This window comes from Dipodomys ordii, unplaced genomic scaffold (genome assembly GCF_000151885.1).
Source record: "Dipodomys ordii isolate 6190 unplaced genomic scaffold, Dord_2.0 Scaffold9, whole genome shotgun sequence".
Lineage (NCBI taxonomy): Eukaryota > Metazoa > Chordata > Mammalia > Rodentia > Heteromyidae > Dipodomys > Dipodomys ordii.
Genome location: NW_012267225.1, coordinates 5498183 through 5516511, shown reverse-complemented (window position 1 = coordinate 5516511; position 18329 = coordinate 5498183).

Genomic DNA, 18329 nt, shown 5'->3' with positions numbered 1-18329 from the left:
AGACCTCCCTCCGAAAAGAATTTCAGAAAAGCCAAGATAAATTTTAATAAATGTATATTACAGATATTGCATAAAATATTTACAGTAACTGATTTCGTTATCAAAATTCAAACCTAACCATGTATCCTCTCTTTGGGCAAGGATCTTTGGCCCCAATGCTTTATTTTGCCTGGCAATTCTACCTGACACCAAGGAACTTTGGCACACAAATTAGTGCCAATCTCACAGAGACTACAACTTTTAACAAGGGCTACTGTGAAGATCTTTGTGGCCACAGTTCATGAGGGCAGCACTCAAGGGATAGTGTAGGAAATAAACAGGGGTCATAACCAAACACAAACATCGTCAGTTGCAGCTGATAGGTGAGAAGTAACTATTTCCACATCACGTGTTAGGACTCATGCAAAGGTGCGAGGTGTATGTGTACTGGGTTCTATCTCTTAGTCTTAGGTTCAGGTCTCCTGGGTGTGATTGTTCTGGAGACAGGATCTATACAGAAGTAAAAGTAAATTAGACTGTTGAAATGGGTTTTAGTCTGATAAGATGGTGTTCTCAGAAGAAAAGACTTGGACACAGACACACGCAATGGAATGTAAGAAAAATAAGCCACAATTGCTTAATCTCAGCGGACTTGTATTTGTGACAATCTGTTAAGAGAGTCCAAGCTACCTGATTCCATTAGAAGTCTACTTCATTTACCTATCAGCGTAACTCTAACCGGATAGGAAATGTCAGTGAATATGAAATTTAAGGAGGTTACCCCAAATTTCCTGGAGTGATACAGAATGGCAGAATAGGGGTGGCGGTGGGGGTGGGATATTCAATCCTGGGACCAGGTTGTGAAAAAAAATATTTTTTTTTAAAAGCAAGCTATAGAAGATCATGTCGAGTGTTAGTTATTCCCAGGATGGACACAGAAGAGACGAGGACCCACACTTGTCTTCCCTGCCTTATTTTACCCCGATGTTCAGCCTCAATTGACTGGCATCCCTTCAGTCATCTCGACTCCAGACAGTGTACATTGTCTCAGTTCTCATCTCAAAGTAAGATACCACGTGTGAGAGCAGACTCATGGCTTTTAACTAAACCAGCGTTTACTTTTGCAACTGATTCATGAAATGGCTGCATTTTATTAAAGATAGAGGGAAATGGGGAAATTATAGCACTTGCCTAACTCCAAGTTAATCATCATTTTGTGAGAACCAAGAAAATTGTTGACTATGATTTGAGACGTTCTTCACTGCTAAGCAGACACAATGTAACATGCATTTGATGAAACAGATTCTTTTTTTTTTTGAATCTGTAGTTGACACAATTCTAGACAGAGAAGAGGACTCTAAAATGCGCCCTCCAACTGACTACCATAATGGCATCGCAATAAAGCTGCCAATCTCCTCATTTCCCTACACAAAGCAGAAATACTTCATCAAAATAAAATAAAAACGTTGAATCAGAGCTAGCGGATAAGTAAGGGCAGTTTATCATAGGAAGAAGACAGAGAACAACTCTGTTCTCTCCACAGAAGAGATTCCTTGGCCTCAACTGACATGTCTCCCTCCTGTCTTACTCCTGACCTGTTGCACTGAACTCCAGTTCTGTGCTCCCACCTGACCTGCACAATCTGGCTTTCTGTGTTTCCTGTGACAATGTCTCCCTGAGACCTCCGACACTTTGGCTGCTCTCTCTGGCAGTTCACTATTTTTAGAAGTCCTTTTGGATTGCCCAATACATGTTAATTATCCTGGATTTAGAAAAATGCTCTTTACTCTCTAAAGATTTGAAGTCAGTAGATGAGATTGAGAAGCAAATTATCCAGGACAGAACAATACCATTTTAGTTCTCTAAACGGCATGGTACGTAGTGTAAGAGGATCCACACACTTATGTCTTGATATTCCTTGATTTGCTATAAGAAGTTATCTCTTTGGGAGAGATGAGGAAATTTGTCTTAACTTTTTAACTTTTTATTCTGCCTATCTATCTATCTATCTATCTATCTATCTATCTATCTATCTATCTATCTATCTATCTATCTATGTATCAATCAACAGTCTAGTACTGGAGCTAGAATTCAGGGCCTCACATTCTCACCGAGATTTTTCCTCAAGGCTGGTACTCTGCCATTATTGCCACACCTCCACTTCTGTCTCTTTGATGCTTATAGACTTTTCTGCTTTGGCTGGGTTTTGAAATGTGATTCTCAGATACCAGCCTCCTGAGTAGCTAGAATTGCAGGCATGAACCACCAGTGCCTTGAAATATTTTACTTTCTATTTTTCAAAACCTATTTTAGGGACATTTTTAGTTATAAGCAAAATTGACAGTACAGCCCAAGAGTCCACATGTACCTCTTATCAAGGACATGCCCAGCTTCCTTCATTATCGACATGTCCCAGGAGAATGGTGTGTTTGTTTCAATTAATAGACATATACCTATATATCAGTATCACCACAGTCCATTGTTTTGCTTAGAATCACTCTTGGAGTTGCATGCTCCATAGTTTTGGGTGAATCTATGGCAAGTATAATTCAGAATAGATACACTCTAAAGAGCCGTTGTCCTCCTCTTCCTGTTTTTCCTCTCCTTAACCTCTGAATGCCACAGACCTTTGTTCTGTTTCTGTGGTTCTATATTGCTGTTTTCCAAATGGGCTTCTTCTACTTAGAAATGGGAGCTCAGATTCCCTTTTTGTCTTCTACTGGCTTGAGAACACACAATGATATTCCCTTGTCTGAATGGAGCACGGTTTTACTACTACCAACTGAACAACATCTGCTAACTCACAAGTTTTGACAGTTTTGATCCATCTCATTTAAACACGTATGCATGTACCGTTTTGTGTTGATAAAGCCATTTTAAGTCCATTTGGAGAAATACAAGCAGCACAAGGAGCACCATACAATTCATACAAGGTGAATGGTATGGTGAGAATATGTCTAAGGAGTTTTGCATTCTCGATGACTCACTGACTAGACACAGAAATGTGAATCCTTGGCCCTTGGCTAGAAGCAGGGGCTAGCAGTCCTAAAATGATGTCCAAGATGTAGAGAAGAAGCTTAGCCCTCTCTGAGGTCGGGTCTGTCAGAGGCATTGCTCATGCCATGTGTTCCTATGGGGCAGGAGGGGTGGAGGCACACACTCACATTCACTGACCTCATATTTATTTGTATAAAGACATTGACCACCTCCCCTGAGTGTGTGGAAGCGAGGAAGCCATGAAGCACTTTCCCTCAGCGACCAGGAGACTGTGACAGCAGGGTGGGAACTCCAGAGCAGCCAGGCGGGGTCTCTACTCTGCCTCTGTTTCCTCTTACATCTGATCCACAGCCAGTTAAGTTGGCTCAGTACAAAGCTGTAAAATGGAGCAGTAACAGTACCTATCACATACACACACACATACACACATGGGTAATTATTGAGTATTTGATAATATCAACTCCACGGGACTGCCTTTTGAATATTAAATTTGTATTCCTAGCTACTGGGGAGCTTGAGATCTGATGAATGAGGTTCAACGCCAGTCTGGACAAACAAGTTTGTGTGACTCCATCTCTAGTGAACCAAAAGAAAAAAAGCTGGACTGGTGGTATGATTCAAGTAGTAGAGCAGTAGTTCTGAGCAAGAAAATTGAGTGAGAGCATGGTGGCCTGAGTTCAACTTCTGGTCACACACACAAGAAAGAATAATGACATACATGTGCAGGCAATGGATATGTGTACAAACATTTTTACAATTATATAGGTGCCAATACAGACACACAAATGAGGCTACAACTATAAATACACACATTGAGAAAGAATATAGATATGGATATAGATAGATAGATATCACAGGTAGATACATGTATGGATAGACAGCTGATGGATGTGCTTGTTACACATACACATATGCACAGACGGGCACACCGTGGGGGAGGGGGACTGCTCTGAATGTGTAATCTCAGCACAGCGCCTCAAGCATGACAAGCCCCACTTCAGCTGTTTTATTGCCCCAGAGCAGGCGCTGCGGCAGCCCTCAGAGGCCTTCCCCTCCCCTATCTCGCTTGGCACTCAAGCTGCATAAACAGCACTTGAGTTGAGGTCCGAGCAGACCTTCTTAATCTAATCAGTTTTGAAATACTTGCTGTCGTGGGCTAACAGCCTCTTGAAGAAACTTGGGGCCCGTCCATGTTTCATTTGCATGATGGATGAGACGCACAAATGGATTAAGTGGGAGATGAGCACCTGGGGACGCAGGAAACCATCTGAAAGCCTGTTTCCATCCCAGCTCCTGCAGCTGCAGCAGGAAATGTGGTAACTCTTCACGGGCAGAGTCGGGCTCCGGTGCTCCATGCTGCCCCAGTCTGTGTCAGGTGCTCATTGGCCCCTGGCCTCTCCAGGACAGTAGCCCTCTCCAGTCTCCTGCCCACACGTCATGCTTTAGCCAGCACCATGGATGCTCCTGCATCCTTGGCTCTAACCTTCCCCTCCAGGTAGCTGGTTCTTCGGGAGGGTCCAAGGAAACATCAGAAATTCATGATCATATTTAGGTACTGAATATGATAATATGATATTTCTTAAACAGTAGCATATACAGGAAGCCCCAAGTTCAGTCTCCACAACTGCCCCAAACCAATCCACCAACCAACTGAAGAAAATCTTGATACATTTTCCATCTCTTTACAACCTAGCTAGGCATCTTTGTCTCACATTTGTATTCCTAGCTACTGGGGAGCTTGAGATCTGATGAATGAGGTTCAACGCCAGTCTGGACAAACAAGTTTGTGTGACTCCATCTCTGGTGAGCCAAAAGAAAAAAAGCTGGACTGGTGGTATGATTCAAGTAGTAGAGCAGTAGTTCTGAGCAAGAAAATTGAGTGAGAGCATGGTGGCCTGAGTTCAACTTCTGGTCACACACACAAGAAAGAATAATGACAATAATTACGAAATTATTGTCACTTCTATCACAACTGCTGTGCCACAAACCATTCCATTTAATAAGTACAACCAGAAAATGTTCAGCCAAGCTTCCAGTGGTCTCTAATGCTTGAATTAAAACTACGTCTGAGAGATTTCAAGGGCTAGCACTCAAACCTGATGCTCAAAGGACTACCCTAAGGCTGCTGGTGTTTATATTGTTCTTTATAAGCTTCCCAGGGAAGCCCATGAGTCTAGCACATGTTGCTTAGTCTCACAATCTCTCTACCTCAGGGATGTTTCATAATCAGAATGTCTCAGATCAGATCTAGCTTTTATATACATCTCCTAGGCTCTGTTGAACTTATTAATTTGATTAAGGGTTGATTAATGACTTATCTTTGAAAGCATTCCTCAATATGTGGACTGATTTTAAATTTGTAGGTTTTTTTAATTTTTGGAAGTGCTGGGGATTGAACCCTGGGCCTTGAACATGACAGGCAAGTGGATTACCTTTACACCACTAACCTTTAGTTTTCCTCTTCTTATAAATCAGCGTTGTTTCCTGTCATCATGAAGTAATTGTTTGGTTCTAATAAAAGAACACATATTTCTCCAGGATTATAACAAAGCTTGGTTTCATGCCATAGACAAACACTTGATCAAACTGACTTCCACAAAAGCCATATTTCAACATCAAATGCCTCCGAAATTTCACCTCCCAGGGTCTATGTGAAAAATGCCTCACAATAAGATGGTGACAAGGGTCAACGTTTTACAAAGAGTCATAGACTTCTACAAGCTGACAGGGCATTAATCACAATATGATTTTAAACATCTACAGAGTTTTGCATTTTGCAAAGGGCTTTCAAATTTGACTTATTACTCGGTCTTTGCAAGAGTCCTGTGTAGTATATAGAGCAGGCCCAGAGTAAGTAGATGACTCACTTTGATGAAAAATTAAGCTCCCTTACAATGAAATATTTAGGAATAAATCTAATGAAATGTACACAAATTATATATGAGGGAAGACTATAAAACTGAAGGACAAAATCAAAGGACTAAATAAATGGAATTATATCCAATGTCCATGGACAAGAAGAGGATGCCAGTTCTTCCCATCTGACCTAGAGAACTGATGGAATCTCAACAAAATCCCCAAAAGTTTTTGATTCTAAGGTTTGCATAGAGAGGCAAAGTAATCAGAACAGCCAACACAGAAGTGAAGGGGAGAGGAGAGGCAGAGGCCTAGGACCACACAACTTCAAGTCTCATCATGAAGCTACAGTGATTGCCTTTGGATAATCGGCAAATTGACTAATGGAACACAACAGAAAGAACAGAAATAAACTCATACGAATGCAGTCCAATCTCCGGCAAAGAGGCAGAAGGCTGGAACTGGATGTTCACAAATTAAAAATGATAAATTTTTGCACACATATCAAACTCTTCACAAAAATCAGTTACCAACAAGTTAGAGATCAAAATAAGAAAATGCAAAACTATAAAACTCTTAATACAGAAGAAAATCTAGATGGCCTCAAGTATAGTTGGTCACTTTGTAGATATAACATGAAAGGTACAGTCTATGAAAGGAATGATCAATAAGCTGAATTTCATCAAAATTAAACATTTTCTAATTTATGAAAACAATGTAAAGAAACAGAAAGTATGGTTCTGATTGGGGAAATATTTGTAAAAATATTTCACATAGAATACCATCCTCTCAAATGTCTAAAGAACTCAGAACTAACAATAAGAAAACAAATGACTCAATTAATGAATGGGCCAAAGCCCTTGGATGACATTTAACCAAAGGAGATAAACAGATGGAGAATAAGATTATGAAAAGCTGTTCCAAATACCAACAGGAAATGCAAATCTTAAGCATCAGTAAGGTATTGTACACACCAACATGGCCCAAATCTATAACAGAAAACCCACTGAATACAGGAAAGAATAAGGAACAACAGAAACTCTCATTCATTACTGGTGGGAATGCAAAACGACACAACCACTTTGGAAAATAGTTAAAATTAGGATGACTGTCAGTGAGTGAGTTGATAAATAACTACGGCAAATCCAGACAATGGAATATGATTCAGATCTGGAAAGAAATGAGATTTCAAGTCATGAAAAGAGTGGAGAAAACTTACATTCATATGACATTCATTTGTAAATGTCCTTTAGTGTCTGAGTCCAAGTACCAGGAATTCTGGAAAAAAGTTAAACTATTCAGAGAGCAGAGAGACGCATGGTTGCTAGCGGTTTGCAGAAGAGGATAAGAGGCAAGGCTAGGAGAATGTTTAGGGTAGTTGAAACTGTCCTGTGTGACTTTGTGATGGCAGATGTCTGCAGTCAGATATTTGTCAAAAACCCATAGGATGTTCACCAACGGTGGGCATTGTGGATTTGTGGTGATGATGGGGAGCTTGTGTTATTGCCTGTAACAAGTGGATCACGCTGATGGCAAAGGCTGACACTGGTGGTTTGGGGCATGAAATAGATAAGAAAACTGTACTTTCCACTTTATTTAATGTGAACCCCAAAGCAATGAACATCTATTAATATCTAGTAAAAATAAACAATGATTTTTTTCTGTCCTGAACCAATTATAAGGTATACAAGATCAGTCAAAGAGCATTGACAGAATGGACTCTGGTCATGTAGTTTGAGAACAACCAGGTGTTGGGCTTGAAAATGGAAGACAAATGGACAACAGGGCCAGATGTGGTTCAGTTCATGTTTCTGAAGTCTCTGGTTTCACTTCAATCCAACACTGAATCTTTATAGTGGGGCATACAAATGGATATTCCATTATGGAGCCTTTGTCAAGGTATACTGGCAAAGATCTGCTCACCTTCCCCTCTGGGTGGTAATTGGAACTTTCTGAGGACTTACGCATTTCAAATATTACACTAGACTTGATGATTTTGTTTGAAAAAAAATCAGGAAAACTTGAATTCTTCTTGAGCAAACAATGAGTTCCTGGCTTCTGCTTGATAATTTAATGTAAATTGGACAACATCCTCATTATTGTAGTGGGTGAAAGAAAATGTGTTGCACAAATGTGATTTCTATTCAAAAAGTAGTTTGGGTTTGTAAGCAGTATAAAGGAATACATAAAAGGACTCCTTTATTAACTCGTTAAAATGTGAAACACTAAACAGAAATGAAATACAGTGTAATGAAATCAATATACAAGCTAGGGTTGTTTTTAATTATAACTTAAATTAACCAGAGTATCTCCTTTGTGGAAGAATGTATTTCCAAAACAAAAATGAAGTCTATAAAAGCATACTCAATTACACTGGGGAACTGCAAATTTTCTGTGTTTTGGCACTCAAAAGGTAATTTTATTTTTTGTTTCTGGTTAACTATGTGCAGAACTACATGTATACTCATTTCCTCTACCAAAGGAGCTCATCCCCCTTCTTGTTTACATATAATTTATGTGTAAAATTCATTTACCCTAAACAATGATTTTGACCTCAAAACAAACAAACAACAAAACCAAAATCACTGTGGCTCCCGGAATGAAGACTCTAGGGTACTGAGGACTCCTGGGATCCTTCCAAGTTCCCGTAGAGGTGTCCATTTGGCAAAAGTCAGATGGTGTATTACCTTTCTTCAGGGAAATGGAAGAGACGAGTTATGACTTCTTTGTGTTCTTGTTTAAAAGAGGAACTTATTTGAACGTCATTATCTAGTCAAGGCTAACCATTTTTTACCCTAGGTTAATGTTTCAGACAGAGGGCGACTGCACTGTGGAAGTATGATTTTATGAGATCCCAGCAGGGAGCTGTGTGGCACATTCTACCAGTGGAGATGAGTTTCTTTCCAGGGATCATGCGCCTGAGAGCATGAGGTCTTTAGTGAGAAATAAGATCAGTTCTAGAAGACAGAGCTGATTAGCAGAAGCAGCATACAGGGAAAGCTCTAGAAAGTTCGTAATAAGTTATTTTGGCATAATACCTCAAACATAACCTCAATGTTATATATCCCTTGAATCCCCAGCTCTTTACCCAGCGCCTTCCAGGGTTATGGAGGGGGTGTGTGACTCCTGGTACAACTTGTGCATAAGAGAATAGCCCCTCACTAATAGCTAGATATTGCTATATTATTTTTGAATATTTTTAGTATGTTAGCCAATTAAGGATCTCATAACATGTGAGCATGTTGGGATCAACAAGCAATATCAGGACTTCACATTCTAATTAAATATGAGACAAATAGGATTAGGATAATAGTCTCATATTTAGAAGCTTATTCCTTAGGTTGCTTCTTCTCATTTGATAAATCCTGAGTAATTCTCTTTTCTCTGCTTTTCTTTTCTCTTCTCACCCCTCATCTTTTCCCCTACTTTTCCATCCCTTCCTCCCTCCCTTCCCTTCTTTCCTCCCTCCCTCTGTCCCTCCTTCCCTTCCTTCTTTCTTTCTTTCTTTCCTTTTTTCCTTCCTCCCTTCTTTCCTTCCTTTCTCCTCCCTCCCTCCCTCCCTCCCTCCCTTCCTTCCTTCCTACCTTCCTTCTTTCCTTCCTTCCTTCCTCGCTCCCTTCCTCCCTCCCTCCCTCCCTCCCTCCCTTCCTTCCTTCCTTCCTTCCTTCCTTCCTTCCTGTCCTGAGATTTGAACTCAGGAACTTGTGCTTGCCAAGAAAATGCTCTACCAGTTGAGATATACCACTAGTCAGAGTTTTGGTGACTTTTAAACTAAATTGAATTTCTTACAAATAATAATATTCACCTAGTCAAATAAACAAAAAATGAATGCATATAAATAAAATCACAGTCTTTACTCTCCTACTGGAACCTTTTGTTTTCTCTGTAGGTATACACATGTACCTGGTCCCCTCGGTTCCCTCATTGGTTACAAGAAGAGGTCCTAAAATAAGAAGTCTGTGCACTTCATTGCGATTTGTGGATTTGCAGCAGTCCTTTTATTTAGAGTTATCATAAAATTGGTAAAGGAGTCAAAGCCTTAAAAGCAGAGAAGCATGATTTCTAAGGCCTGGGAATGTTGGTTATAGGATGCAAACGTTTAGTGATGAGGTGAATACATCCTGGAAATGGAGTGTAGAGCATGACAATAAAACTATATCATGCACTCAAGATTTTCTAAGAGAAGAGCTGTCAAGTGCCCTCACCACACATCACAGTGTGACCCATGAGAGGTGGTGAACATGCAAAGCAGCTTGATTGTCATCATCATTCGGCAGTTTTTACGCTTATCAAAACAGAATGTCATATACCCTGAGTGTGTACACTTTTATTTATCAGTGGCATCGCAGTAAAGTTGTCCTAACGATCAGTAGTGTTTTAGATGTCTCTTTTGTGGCTCTGCCTTACTCTCCCTGGGTTGGAAGTCTGTAAGAGGGGCCTGAGCATTGATGGGTGAAGTAGGATTTCCCGAGGGAACAACACCAATGAAGAACAATTAATTTGACAGAGAGGATTTGTACTGCCACCATTATCATCCTCTACCCAGGCTGCTTTTAAGGATGGGGCAAAGATGGTCTTTGACATCCACTTGTCTTTCCTTCTCTACTTCCTGCCAGGAGCTCTGCTTCCCTTGCAGCCAGTGTTTTGCTCTTTCAAAGCATGGTTAAAGCTCTAGCCTGTATAAGAGGCTTCTGTATGCATTTCCAGGTGGTGGCTTTGATGTCAGGGTATGGAAGACATTCAGACAGTAGGGTTGTATTTTGGGCAGAGGTCTTTACTTGAGCTTTAAGAATTCATTCCATGACCTTGCAGGATAATATTACTATCTTATTACCTTCAATGTCAGCCCAATTGAATAAACACAATGCTTTCCAGTATATCTATCACATTAAGTCAATCTTTTAATGTGATAGATACATTATTATACTATACTTATACTATTATACTATTTCTCTCTATATATTTATATATAGTATATCTGTATCTCTATATGGACTACATATCTATTTCTATATTTCTTTGCCTTCCTCATTCCATCTCACTTATGATCTCTGACTCTCCCTTACACACACACACACACACACACACACACACTCACCCCACAGGCACACACATACCAGGAACATCACCTTGTCTTGTTTGATGAGGCAGTTGGATTGTGTTCTGCTTGTCCAACATGATTCCATTTATGCCTCTACATGGAAAACTCCTTAGGGAAGAAACTTGGTTCAGCACAATTTCATCTATTATTCAGCAATCTCTGTGTAGCTCTGGTATCTTGTAAGTGATAAATTATTATAATGAAAGGAAATCTGCTCACCAGTGTAGTCTTGGAAAATGCAAGATCAAATTCTTCCAGCCAGCACTATTCACCTAGTTCAAAAGCCCAGAGTCTCAGAGCTCTTTAGGCTCTCCCGGGAAGAGCAGTTCTGTTCTATGTCTGACCCCGGTATGTGAAGGATTTTACTCTTTCTTCTTTTCCTCAGATCGTCTTGTTATAGTGGGATCGATCAACTTAAAATGAACTTGAGGTTGCATTTAAGGAGATCTAGAAGAAGATACTGTGAATACTGAACACCCTTGGAGGGAATGAAGCATTCATGACCATTAGAATACGCAGAGAACCTTCAGTTAAAATATGATTAAGTCAGTCTCCTGCAGTGTCTAGACTCCATACTGACCTGTGTCTCTCTCTGTCTAGCCCGGCCAAGTGCACCCATAAGTTCCTGCCTCCTCATAGGCTCCCTTCTCCAAGCTATGTTCTTTGTTTCCTTTTCTGGCTCAACACAACGTCAGACACACTATGAGTGCTTATGAACTTATTTAACTTACATTAATTATCTTTAATGTACAGTAAGTATCTGTTAGGCAATTTACAATTAGATACAGGAATGGGAATGAAATCCATCATATTTCTATTGTACATCATTGTTGTGAACTAACTAATCAGAGTCTCCGAGAGGCAGTGAGTTCCATTAAAAAAAGGAAAGAAAGAATTTTGAAAAGATGTTTGTTGTCTCGTTTATTACTATGACACTCCTCAGGAATATTAATGTGCAAGTCTAAATTTAGTCTGTGCGAGTTTTTCCAAATTTATTTGACTTCTCTCTCTGTCCATCTTGACTCCTAACCCAGTACTTGATGGAACAATGTGAGAAAAATTCTGAAGAATATTCTTTGGTTTGAGGACAGAACAGAAGAAGAGTGCTTTCACGGGTAGATTTTTGAGCAGAGTCCTTCTCACTGAGCTGTCCTTAAAATATGTGCTGTGGACTTCAGGCCTAAAGGGTGTCCTGTCGCCTGCAGTATCAATACTATTATCTATTGGCTTTTGCATTATACATTTTCACTATGACAAACCAGGATTTAAGTATCAGGCTTTTTGTCTGCGTAGTTGTAGTTTTCTTCTCTCTATGTCTCTGGTGAAGCTCTCAGTCAAAACCTACAAGAATAGAAACTTTCCAGCAAATTCTGTTGGAAAGGATTTTGGCATGGATCCTTGCTATGAAATGATGTTGCTAATTAGTTGTCAAATGGCCCAAACACTCTGAATGGGTTGAACTCCTATGGTCTGGGCTTTATGTGTTTGTCCACATGGTAGCATGCCAGCACATGGACTTTGACAAATGCTTAATAACGGTTTTGAGCTTCTGAAAATATTTGCTCATCATTTTCTTGGCTGACCAGAAGAATCTTTTGCAAAATTAGCATTTAAAGCAGTTTAAGTCACTGGAGCAAGATAAAGTGAAATTGTTGGAGAACATTATGAAAAGGTTTATCTGTTCTGTAGCAAGTCATAGGAGTTTACTTCTTGAAAACTGTGAGGACTCAGATTGTTAAGAATTGGGGGTCCCTTCCCTCAACTCCTTCATGATAATAGTATGTGACTCAAGGCCTTTCCTGTGACCAGGGTGGACATCCATCAACTCAAAGAACATTATCCAGGTGGCTGGGTCTCGCTCAACAGCTGTTAAGCATAGGCTGTGGTACAGGGTCTGGAGATGTAGCAGAAACAGGTTTTCCTCAGGAGTATTAGAGGTAGTCAGTTGTTCACAGACATGAGCATATAGAAATAGGTGTGTTTGTGGGGGTTCTGGCATGTGCTCTGAAATCTCATAGAATCTGAAGCTTTGGCAATGGTGATATTTGGAATTTTGAAGAAGATTCTTCAGGTGGATAATCTACAAGATGGCTTCTGGAAAATGAGTTGAAGATTGCAAGGCAAAGGAAAAGCCCAAGACTGAATTCAAGAAACAGGATGAAGAATAGGGTGTTGACAACCAACCCACTTTTATTGCAGGACAAGAACATGAGAGAGACCAAAGAAGAGGCTTTGGACCCTGGGCTTCATGAAAACACAAAATTATCTATGATTGATGAGCTTGGATTTATATTACACAAAAGAGTGTGGAGAGTCAGTGTGGAAACCTTTGTTGTAATCGGGACTGGACATTAAGGCTGAAAGTCTTTAGGATGTTTCCCTGCTCTCTTAATTTAGTGAAAACAATCTTCCCCCAAAGCAACTGCTACTCTAAGTGCAGAAGGTACAGCCATTCTCCCAAGACAAAAGGGCAAGTGATGGCTTAACTTAATGCAGCAGAGGGTGAATATTAGCCTTGTGGAAAGGCACCATGCCTTCAAAGGAAGTGGGGCAGGGTGATGGGAAAAACGCACCAAGTGTCTGCAGTGTTCAAGAGGAAGAGCATGAACTATGATGCAGATCTTGTTGATCAGTATTAATATGTACATCACAGAATTTGGCATATCTGTCACCTATGACTCCATGAGGGAGTATGCACAGGCATGCTGTATGTACCATAGAGGTGAATTTGCACAATTTGGCAGTAAGGAACTCAATGCATCCTGAACATTTGCAAGTTTTCAACAGCTGCCTCCTTGGGACTCTATCCCCAGATACCAAGGGCCTACGGCGTTTGCATACACAGCATCTGATGGAAACAATTGCATAGTTTCAGATCTACTCAGAGGAATAGTGTATGGTTCATGCCGGTGAAGCACCAGGAGAAAGATGGGCCACTTCGTAGGATCGATGGACTGCTGAGGTGTACATGGTTTAAAGAATCTTATTCCTGAGGAATTCCTACTAAAAGTAACAATAATGTAGTCTGAAGTGGTACTTTGTAATAATGATGTTCTAAGATGGGAAAAGACGAGCTAGTCAAGGATTCTAATGTCACGAGTATTTTTTTTCTTCTACTTATTTTCTTGGAAAAAAAAGAACCCTGAACATCCATTTTGTTTGAGAATGCAATAGCTCTCCTAGAAAGAGGACTGTAGATGAAGAGGGGCTCTTCTTTTTCCTGCTCTGAACGGGTTATTATCATAACTATTAATGAGTTAAGGAGGCTTAAATATAACATCAGCAGGCAGGAGCATAAAATCTGATGCCAGACAACAGCCTAACTTAACAAGTATTTATGCATAAAGTTCTATGGTGTGGGCTGTGCACCATCCTGTAGAAGCTGTGATGTTGTTCATGAGGATAAGAGTCTTCATTGCAGGTGCCCACTCATGACAGGCACTCTGCTCTGCGTGGTGACTTAGGAGATGACTAGGGATGGCGTCTGGTGACCGGTGACTCTCGAGCCCTGTTGCAGACAGGGCTGAGAGGTTCTGGGGAGAGCAGAAGGGGAGCTCTGCATCTGTCAGAGCACAGTGAGCTCCAGCCCATGGAGTGTCATTGGCCACAGGCCCCACAGGGAGGGCTGTCGGCTCTTGTAATAGAACAGACATGTCAGTGTCGATGAGGGAACCAGACAAGGATGACTAAGCGGCAATGAAGGAGGCTGGGAAGAAGCCCATAATGTGCTGAAGCCCAGAGGATTTAAACCCTTCTTTATTCCATTTCCCATCTCGGGTGCCAGTAGCCTTCTTAGACTTAAGTCAATTGAGGGCATCATGACAAAAGTCCCTCCTTGGCAGGGTGTGATGTCAGAGGGGAAATGAACCTTGTGCTCAAGTTGCTGCTTGTCTCCTGAAAGTCACCAGAACTACTGACTGCGGTTGCAAGGAGTTGTGATTATGTAAGCCAAGAGCAGAAAAAAAAACTGTATGCTGTCCTGATGGGGTCTTTCTTCTGAAGAGTTGGAAGCCTTCATTAAAATCTTGTAAGTGATAGTAATGAAAAGAACATACAACCTTTCAAGTAGAGCCCTCTGGGTATTCTTTCCTATTCATTTCATTCATTTTTGGGAGATATATGTGTGTATACATAATCATTGATTATATAAACACATATATCTCCAAAATGAATAAATATAAAATGAAAGGAATAGTGAAATAAAATAAAAATATTAACTAAAAATAAGTAAATGAGTCAATCTGTTTATATATCATCATCTGTAGTAAAAAAGAAAGAGATATTTATATGAATGTGATTTTGACCATCTTTAAAGCAATGCCTCACCATCCAATCTTGTTCACAAGCTCCCAGATAGACAAGGTGTCCATTTAGAAACAAGTGGTGATTGTGATCTGTTTCTTGGGGTCATTATACTGACCTTCACTCACTTCCATGAGATCCTGCTGACAAAATCCAGGCTGAGTTGAAGTTGACCTAAGCAACCTTAGGTATTAGGGAGGGAGGCTACAAGTCATAGACCAGAAAGAAAGTCTTTCTCCATGCATAAGGCTTCTCGGTGGGACCCGGTGTAGGGCCACTCAGAAGCTGGCCAGCAGAGGAACTCTCGAGGCACAGGGTCACTTTGAAACTGCTAATTTGAAAGGACCCTGATGCTAATCACTCCATGAAGGAGTTACATATCTTGGATGAAAGGTCTGGTCACCAGGCCAAGCCAAAGCCAGTAAGTGGAAGCAAAGTAAGATCTAGCCTGAGGCTCGCAGGTATGAGAAACAGAACCAGTGCTGGATGGGGTTCCCAGGCGGTGTGCCCTTGCTGCAGGGGTGATGTAGAGTACAGAACTTGGAGGGCCCGTGAAGGCACCTGTGGCCCAAAGGTATGTTCGAGTTGTCCCTTTCCATGCAGTCCAAGTGTGCCATTCAGGCTTGTGATGTTAATAAAAGGACTTGAAAGAAATCTAAATGTCTTGGAGTTCATTTCACTTAGCATCATCTTATAGGGTCACATGTACATAGCTATTGAGCTGTTCTGCTCATCCGCTAAGATTATTCTAGACATATACCTATAAGGGAAGCCATGGGACCTAAGTTTCTTTGGATCTGGTTTACTTCACTTAATATGATTTTTTCCATGTCTTTCCATTTCTTTACAAATGGGGTAGTGTCTTTCTTTCTGATGGAAGCATAGAATATATATATATGTATATATATATATGTATGTATATATCTATATATATTATCACATTTTCTCGATCCATTCATCTACTGAGGGGCATCTGGATTGATTCCATATCTTAGCAAGGGGTTTTTCTTTGTGAGTTTTTTGCTTCTTTTGTGTATTCTTCCCCCTATGGTATATCCCCTGTTGTCACTGTATTTGATTTTGGTGCCCTGGTATTATATATATGTTTATTTGAATTAGGGAAGGGAAGGAGAACAACAGAATGGTGAAACAAAGGACAAGGGAGGAACCAATGCAACAGTGACCTACACAAGATAATATGTTGAAAATGATCTGTACACCTTGGGGGTGGTGGGGGGAAGTGGGAGGAAAATGAGGGAAGGGTTAACAAGTTTCACAAGCAATATGCTTACGACCTTACTTATGTAACTGTAACCCCCCTGTACATCAACTTGACAATAAAAATTTAAAAAGAAATCTAAATGGACAAATTAGGAAAAATAGACTTCCCAAGCTCAGAGTCCATTTCACACGTGAAATTTTCACGCCCCACTGTGATCTGGTGCTGGCCATCTTCCACCAACTGCACTGACTTGCTAAGGCTCTGGGAGTGGTGAGCGCCACCTCTAATCTCCGTGCTCTATTACCAGGGACTCACTTATACGTTTCAGTTTGCTGATCTGTAAAATGAAGATGATAATAGTTCCAAATTCATAAGGTTATTGTGAAGATGGAGTGAGAATATGTATCAAGTGTTTAATGCTTTGACCTGTAAGCATGCAATAACTATTTAGTAGACTGTTCATATTTATAGTTATTGTCATCATAATCATTATAATGGCCACCTCTTCCTAATGTATAATCCTCTCTATAATGCATGCATATTCTCTGGGTAAACTTGCTCCTGATAAGAAATCACTAGCTGGAGAAGGTATTCAGTAAGATGGGTTCTGTCCTATACGTTTATGATTATAGAAGACACTCTGCTAGATATTGGAAAGCTGCAGTCTCAGCTGACTCTTAAATCACAGCAGAAAGATGGGACATTGCACAAGCCAATAAAGAAATTTAAAAAATTGTATGAATACCTTCTTTCTTTCTCTCTCTTTCTCTTTCTTTCTTTCTCTCTTCCTTCCTTCCTTTCTTCATTCCTTCCTCTCTCCCTCCATCTTTCTTTCTCTCTTTCCTCCTTCCTTTCTTCCTTCCTTCTTTCCTCCTTCCTTCCCTCTCTTTCTTTCTCGCTTTATCCTTCTTTCTCTTTCTCCCTTCTTTCTTTCCTTCCTTCTTTCTCTCTCCTTCTTTCTTTCCTTCTTCCTTCCTTCGTTTCTTTCTTTCTTCCTTCCTTCCTTCCTTCCTGTCCTCCTCCCCCTTCCTCCTCCTTCTTCTGCTTCTTCTTCCTCTTCCTTTTTTTCTCATCCCCTTTCTCTTCTTCCTCCTCTTCCTCCATTTAGTACTTCTTTTAAGACAGAATCTTGCTACATGGTTCAAAGTGGCCTTAGGATTGCAATTCCCTCCTGCCCCAGCCACCCCAGTGTTAGGACTGCAGGCTTGTGCCTCTACTATTAGCATGACAGCAGCTTCTTAAGTATACCTCCTCTGTTTAGGAGTTTTTGTGAAAACTAATTTTATACAAAATTAAACTAAAAGATAACTTCTCCCTTTTCAAAAGTGATAATAACTCCGTGGCAAGGTTCTTTTTACCTGCTCAGGAGCTACACTTGACATGAAATCATGCTGGAGTCAGAGTTGCACAGAGTCTGACTGCATAGGGTATGTCTATTAGGCATTAACTTTGGATCACCACCTTAATCACTCTTAACAGCTCTTATAAGCAGGGGCTTTGGCAATATCTTACAACCAGTGGACTGTTGTCTTTTACTTCTATGATCCAGCATTACCACAAACATCTAATTTATGATAGAGATTACGATCGAGGCAGAAAACTGTACAAAGCTAAGGTAATAGATGCTCTGATGCTTAGTTTTACCCTCCAACTCATCTTGCTTACAGGTGTACGTCTTTGGACACATTGATGATTCTCTGAGCCTCGGGATCTTGCTCCATAAAACAAAGATACTAATGGTAGCTCTTTCTCAGATATTTATGGGGCTTGCTTGTGATGACAAACAGGAAGCACTCAGCAGGTGTCTCTCAGAGCAGAGTGGCTAGTAGCAGGAGGGTAACGGTAACTACAACAGTAGTACCTTCATGTGAG